The sequence below is a fragment of the Scomber japonicus genome, chromosome 18 (genome assembly GCF_027409825.1).
Source record: "Scomber japonicus isolate fScoJap1 chromosome 18, fScoJap1.pri, whole genome shotgun sequence".
In the NCBI taxonomy this organism is placed as follows: domain Eukaryota; kingdom Metazoa; phylum Chordata; class Actinopteri; order Scombriformes; family Scombridae; genus Scomber; species Scomber japonicus.
The window spans coordinates 23,360,321-23,366,320 of NC_070595.1; positions in this window are offsets into that span (position 1 = coordinate 23,360,321).

Genomic DNA, 6,000 nt, shown 5'->3' on the forward strand with positions numbered 1-6,000 from the left:
AGAACACCAAACATGCTGTTCACTTCTATTACTGGACAGTGTCCATATTAAACACACTTCTAAACATGTGAGCTGTTGTTGGTATCATGGTCCTAATCCCTAAAGCAAAAAGGTCAACAACTTGGAGAAATGTCTGCCAGAAACACTGTATTCATTAGAACAGAAGGCTGCAACAATTCCCGCTTTCTTTTGGCACAATCTCCATAGTGAGGTCATTACAGAGCACTGTTGGCCTTGTGTTGCCCACAGCAAACATGGATCACATGTCTGGTTCTGACAAATCTGTGATTATGCAAAGAGCAGAGAAGAGTGGACTGCATAATGCCTTAGTTTATATGACTGTGAGAAAGAATAAAATGTTCACTGACATCATTGTTACTCTGTTGCACATTTAACCTCTCTCTTACTTAACATGTGTTTTTCCCTTCTTTTCTAATGTGTTTGCCTGTACTATCATCACTACAGTGTAGTCAGTCCATTAAGAAGCCAGTGTGACTCACCTGTTGTATTCAGGGAGGACAGAGGCATGGTCATGGATCAAGAGGTCTTTCACTTGGGTTATAATGGCAAATTTCCAGTTGTCCAGTACCTGGGTCAGGTTTGAGCATGTCTTGGCATCGGAGTGTTCTACTACACATGGAAATTAATTTAGTCATGACCTGAAAGATGAAGTATACTATATTCAAGTGCTATTGAAATGTAACATCTATGATAATCATTTACAGATTGTGGAAAACTGAATGTTACGGCACATCATCCCTGACCTTTAGGGTCCCACGGTGAGGTTTCCTGTTTCCATTTCTGAGCTCCACATGTTGAGATCATGCAGAGGAGAACCAGCACCCCCTTCATCATCTTCTATATCCCCTGACAAAAGCTGAAATACAGTACAGTACAAGACATGCTGAGAAACAAGAGAAAAACTCTTATACCTGCTGACAAAGTTAGAATCTCCCTGTACATGTATTAATATATTTAGCTGTTTCTGTTAATAACTCAAAGAACTTTGTTTTTCTAAAGTTAAGAAGATTTTGTCATGCAAATTATATGTCATGCATATATTATGATTTTCTGAAATAAGACTAACACATGCCTATATTTAAGGATTTATTCTTATCAAATCTACCCATCTAGTTTTACTGTCCTGTAGGTGAAACAGGGTGAAGGAATTTCAGGTTTAGTCATATCTGCATTGGATTTTACTATACCTTTCTGTGAATTAGTCTGTCCAGGTCACAAGAGCAAAACACTATGGTACGATCCTTCCACAGTGACAAATGAGAAAACTTAACTTGGGCAGCACTCTCTTATAACTGCCTCCCAAATCTTCCGGAGCCATTCCCCCCACCTTCTCCCACCCACTTCAGAGATGCAGGGCGGTGATACACTGTGCTCCTTTCACATGCATGCATACTGCTATATGCACATGTACAGACCATAAAATGACACTAAAGGCACTAAAGGCAAATCTGCATGGGTCCCACTGTGTGTCATGCAGCCTGTGCATTAGCTACAGTGATAAATAACTAACAAGAACCTGAATGGGAGGTTATGATAACCTCCCGTATGTGCACCGTCTGTCCTCCACATATCTTCTTGCCGGTGTGAGTGGTGTGGGCAACTGCACTCACTGTAGGCTCCAATCCAGAGGTGGTGTTTGATGTAGCAGTATTGATCCAACCTAGCATTCTTACTGCCTACTGTAATACAATCTGCTCAACATCTGGGCTATGACAGAAGAAGCCAGAAATGGTCCCTTTAACTGTCGAAATGTGAAGAGCCACACACTTTTGATGAAGTTGCAAATGAAAGACTGGAAGTATATGTTGTTTGTCATCAATTTTTCTAATAAAATCAAATTTTATTCTTCATACAACATCAGGTCCTGGATATATCTGCTTTGTTGACAAGTTTCTAGCCAACTTTAAAGCAGCTGTTATGTATTATATATAGTTCCCAAGAGATCCCTTTAACCCTAAACCATAACTCAAATAAGATGTTGCCTGACTTATTCCATTAGGTTTGACATTAATATCCACCCTTGATGAAACCAGATAATGTAGTCAAGTCTTTAGTTTCATCGCATCACATATAGATAGATAGATAGATAGATAGATAGATAGATAGATAGATAGATAGATAGATAGATAGATAGATAGATAGATAGATAGATAGATAGATAGATAGATAGATAGATATATAGATAGATAGATAGATAGATAGATAGATAGATAGATAGACAGACAGACAGACAGACAGACAGGTAGACAGGTAGATCAGTATAGCACATTTCCCTTCATTTTTAAATACTGGCCAATACCTATTCTTTTCCTTGCTTTTTTTCCAAATCAAATATCTTTTCTCATCTCTTTTTGTCGCAAGAAATTCCAGATCTGATCTATTCCAGATCATAGCTCCTTATTCTATCTGGAGCCTCTTATAAAATGGAAATTCTCTGAATGCTACTCCATCCTGCTGATGTCTGTAGACTGCTGTATTGATATATTACACAACACTGCTGAAAAGGAATCTTACTGGGCAATGCTCCCTGCCATCTGCACCAACTTTAAACTCATGGAGGGTATACTGTACTGCATGTTGTAAGTAGGATGAACATTATTCTACCAGTACCATACATCTTCAGTGCTGACAACACAACACCGGAACTTGGATTCCTTTCAACAAGCGGGAACTAAATGTTCTACGAGTCCTATCATTTCAAAAGATTTATAAACAAGGAAACAGTGAGATTTGTAAATGAAAAACAAACACCGGACATCAAACTTCTAAGAATTATTCTGACAGTGACACCCACTCAGTAACAGTGAATCTGCTGTAATAATACCTCCCTGTTAGACCGGTTGTCAATTTGAAAGAAGACTTTTTGTGCAGATTTATAATTGCCTTTTTTAGTGTGGGGTTGTTTTTTGAATCTAGTAGAATATTTATTGCCTGTGAAGGTGTGTGTCTTGGAGTATTTGCAGTGGAGGACCAAGTATTCAAAGTTAAATCAAGGATAAATTACTCCACAGCAGATAACATCCATACTTCTGAAGTACAAAGGTATCAGCAGGAAAAAAAACGTCATACATCAAAAGTAATTGAAAGTAAAGATATGATTCCTGCCCATGTTATATTGTATGATTGGGTCATTATTGCTGCTAAATTTTTAGCATCTTATGTATAGCTGGTTGCAGAGAAGCTTCTTCCTCTTCCTCTAGTTTAATATATAGCAATTGTAATTAATTAATATATAGCTCTTTTTATGAGCTAATCTTATATGTAAAAATGTGGTATTCAAAGTAAACAGAACCTACACCTGCCAGATAAATAGTAGGTGTGCCTATGAAATGAAGCAGAATTGTTTGAACTATGAGTAGCATAAAATGTAAATAGTTTAGTGAAGTACAGAGTAACCTTCCATAGTTGCTTTCCATTAAATACTTTCGGTTATTTTACAATACTGTATTTAATAACTATATTCATAGATATAAGGTTGCATCTGCGTTGTCAAGCAGGCAAAGATGATGCTTGTGGGCAAGTATCGACAGAAAGTAATCTGGCAGTTCGCTGATGAGTGCGACAGATTGCAATTTGTTTTCTGTTAATACACATTCATTTGGAAACAGATTTATGGCAAGACAAATTCCCCGCCTTCTGGAGCCCACCACCAGTCAGTCTCAGGCTGTGTCTGCAGCAGAAGACTTACTGCCTTCCAGCTCCTTCCAGCTCCTTGCAGCTCCGTCCAGCACAGCCAGAGGAAAGAATGACAGCAGCGGACCTGCAGAGCCAGAGAGTGAGATAACCTGGCTTCTTTTTCTCTTTCTCTGTTTTTTAACTCATTGTCACATGTGATTTCTCACATGATACATTTTACTGACTCACAGCAGCTCATTACTCCATAATGACTTTATCAGAGAGATGTTAAGAGGTTGGCAGTTAAACTGAGATATATCAGCCCTGTTGCCAAACAGAAGGTGCACCATGAGAATTTGCATGTTTCCAAAACAGAAGTAGACAGATGACCACAAAGATAGCCTGATGAGCCTCACAGAAGTGAAGGGATTATTTTGTCAAATTCATACATTGGTGCTGATCTTCTTCTGATGACAGCTGATGGTAAGATGCATCTTGTGATTAACAGACCAACAGATATATGATGCATCATTCACTGAGGTTAACATGCTCATTTGGGCTAGGCATGGTGACTGCATGCAGCTTTACATGCACAAATGCTGTCTTCATACGGAATAACTTTGAACAAAAGGTGGTTCTTAAATAAAAGGCACCACATAAACCAGACAACTGAAGGTGTGGTTTTTTAAAAGTTTACTGTGTGATTTTCTACTGAAAGCAGTACCTGCTTGGTGTGCAGATGGTTGACCTGAGTGTGTTTAGAATCACAAGGATTCACTGACCTCCAGTGGTCACAATGAGGGAATACAACATCAAGTTAAAATGGTGGCTAACGCAGTGTTAATAGAAGCATAAGTTTTCAATAACAATCTGTACAACTCAAATTATCAGCGTGGTTATTACAAATAACAACTACAATATATTTGTCATACTCGTATGTAAAAACCTGTTTTATTTATAGTTTTCTGGCATGGAGTCCTGTCGACACCACCAGAGATTTTCATGGAGCGTCACGGCAGACATCACAACATCTGTGGTGAATAGTTTTGCAGTAAACTTGCCAAACAAGCAGTCATAATGGAATGATTGTGTTCAGTGTTGACATGACTGAATATAAAACACAGAAAAGGAACACAATGGAAAAGCTCATATGTAATGTGTGTGTATGTACGAGTATTTTTTTTCTTTGTTGCTAAAACAGAGTGAATAGCCTAGCAGGAGCCATAAATATGCAACCATTAACAAGTCTGGATCACTTTCTGTCACTTCAATTTAAAAAAAGAGGTTGCATGAGTACAAGAAGAAATCATAGATTTTGAATTATGTTGCTATATTCCAATTGATAAAATGTTGGAATATAGCATTGTTATTATACAGAAATATATAGAAACAAACAGTCTCACATGATAACAAGTATATTTTGTATATGCAGATGTGGGATCTGATCTGCATTGATGACATTTGATCTTTTAAGCAGATAAAAAGCATTGTCAGTTTATACTGTAATGAGCATAATTTTCAGTGCCAGAGGCTGTGAATGGAGTAAGATTAAATAAATTTATTGTCAGTGAATAGTTAGGGAAATAAATATTACTATCTACCAGGAGTTTTACAAAAGTGATGTTAGTGATTGCAAAGTTAAAATGTGAATTTGTTGTAACTTAACTGTATTGATCTTGTAGAGTTAAATACATATAGAATCAATAATAGTATTGTAGTGATAATACTCATTATGATAAGCAGCCAGGATATTGCAAATCCAGACAGCTGACATTAGCTAATAGCTACAGTCATGACGTCTTGGTATGGAGTAGGCTACTCTGTCCAACAAGAAACATTTTTTGTAAATCACATACTGGCTACAGATGTATAGTGACATACTGAGTCTAGGGTCTGTTTTTGCAATAACATTTGGTTTCACTATTTCAAAGTTTTTCAAAAAATATACATGTATTCTTTCTTTGTCCATCCATTATGTCTTTTCAAAGTGCAATCGAATTATTCAATAATGGCTTAAACTTTTGATATATTTGTGGTTTAAATGAGTGAACCTCACATCAAAAGCCTCTTGTGTAAGTGTTTCTCTCTCTCTCTCTCTCTTACACACACACACACACACACACACACACACACATATATATATACACGCTTTGATAACCGTCTAATCCCCTCACTGTGACTCTCACATGATGAAAAAATCCCACGCCTTACAGCCAGGGGCTAAACACAGCATAGTTACTGCACCTCAGCTCACATGCTCCTCTGTTCCTACTGTAGCAAATTCTCCCCTAATGCTTCACTTTAGTTTGTGTCATTCTGACCAGCTAAAAGCACAGGGAGGATCGTCTCCCAGTGATTGACAAC